Below are 1,241 nucleotides of genomic sequence, written 5' to 3'. Positions count from 1 at the left end.
AATAACTAATAGCCATATGACACTGTGCAGTTTATAGATGTTATCTCCTATGGTTTTTAAAATATGCCGTGTTTTCAATGTATATATGTATAAAATTAATTAGGTTTAATTTTGGGAATTATTAACCTTGGTCGTTTTGAAATACAAATTTGAACTAATATACTTTAAGAGAATTTAAATCTATGTAAGATGCTGTCAAAGTTTGGAAAGGATTTTAAATACAGTTTTTACTAAGAAACAAAATGACAACTAAAATAAGGCAAATTAAATAAATGTTTAAATAAATTAAATCATATCCTTCTTATCACAAGCAAAAAAGAACATAAATATTCAAAAGCCTTCAATTATGAACCACTGCAATATATACTGTAGTACTGTAGTACAAAACTGCATCGACGTTACGGCAGGAGCTGATTTTAAAACGCCACATTTCTGGTATATACAGCCACTAATTTTATTATTATCGATGCAATGAATGATTTTATATACTGTTACGACACTTTTATTGTTCTTTGTTTCTTTTTTTCTTAATGACTGATTTTACAATTCAAAGCAAAAAACTGTCAAAAAATTTAGTTTTATTGATCAAGAGAAAATTGTAATAAAATGTTTTTTTTAGTTTTTCTCAATAACACAATTTTTAAAAATTCCCAAAAGATAAATCTATTTTTAACGTATATAAACATAGTTTTGTGCGAATGAAAAGTGCAATGGTAAAGCTCCTACAGCCGCTGCTGAGTACAGAACGAGGTATACTAACCATCATCAACCACTAAGAAAAGTGTTTTTCAGTAGGACATCCCGAAATGTAACTCACTACTGACACATCCTACTTACAAATTTTGGAACTAACGACTAGACTTGTATAAAGAAGCACGTGTACGAAAGGTCCTATAAGCGCCCGGATAGCTCAGTCGGTAGAGCATTAGGCTTTTAACCTAAGGGTCCAGGGTTCAAGTCCCTGTTCGGGCGAATAAGTTTTGGTCAATATTAAAGATTTTCACAAGATTGAATTCATGTATGTAATACAAATCCATGTTAACAAGATACAATAGTAATTAACACCGATAACCAGTATTTTTATTTTAAATGACATTTTCAAAATATATTTTTTTCTTTAAATGTTATTATTTACATTTGATCATTATATTATATGCGTTCTTCTTAGTAAAATGATTTATTGTGTAACAGAGCCCTATGATATTTTTGAATCGTAAATAAACATGCACCAGGTGTGTATA

At 29.2% G+C, this 1,241-nt stretch overlaps 1 non-coding gene across 1 annotated transcript; it reads left to right on the top strand.

The window, feature by feature from the left end:
* Positions 1–899: 899 nt before the first annotated feature.
* Positions 900–972, top strand: Trnak-uuu. Its single transcript has one exon. It is a non-coding gene; the product is annotated as a tRNA-Lys (tRNA).
* The last annotated feature ends 269 nt before the right edge of the window (positions 973–1,241 follow it).

This window comes from Homalodisca vitripennis, chromosome 1 (genome assembly GCF_021130785.1).
Source record: "Homalodisca vitripennis isolate AUS2020 chromosome 1, UT_GWSS_2.1, whole genome shotgun sequence".
Taxonomy (NCBI): Eukaryota; Metazoa; Arthropoda; class Insecta; order Hemiptera; family Cicadellidae; genus Homalodisca; species Homalodisca vitripennis.
Note: the sequence above shows the minus strand (reverse complement) of the source record. Positions and strands in the feature narration are given on the sequence as shown.